The sequence below is a fragment of the Penaeus monodon genome, chromosome 23 (genome assembly GCF_015228065.2).
Source record: "Penaeus monodon isolate SGIC_2016 chromosome 23, NSTDA_Pmon_1, whole genome shotgun sequence".
Taxonomy (NCBI): Eukaryota; Metazoa; Arthropoda; class Malacostraca; order Decapoda; family Penaeidae; genus Penaeus; species Penaeus monodon.
In genome coordinates this window covers 11,999,453-11,999,841 of record NC_051408.1, presented here as the reverse complement: position 1 = coordinate 11,999,841, position 389 = coordinate 11,999,453, and positions in this window count along the sequence as shown.

The window sequence follows — 389 nt, the reverse complement described above, 5'->3', positions numbered from 1 at the left end:
GGGTTTTCTAGTATTTATGTAAACGAAAAGATAAAGAAAAATAGAAATTAAGATCTTACAAATTATTACAGCTGGGAAAGTGATTAATCAAAATCCGATGATATACAATCTACTTCCTCATGAAATTCCCTGACGTTCTGCTCACATTTCCCCGCGTGACAATTTTCCCCTTTTCCTCTGCCAGCTGAGAGTTTGATGTATGCGATCCGGCCGTATTTCAGGTCATTTTAATCTTGAAAAGTCAAAATTGCGATACTTTCTTTTGCTTGTTTCTGAAAAAAAAAATAGTTGCTTATGTTTTCTGTAGCAAAATAATGTTATTATTACATAGTTTTTTTTTGTGACTACATAAGTAGTTGAGTTTATTCTTATCAGTAACTTGAAACAGG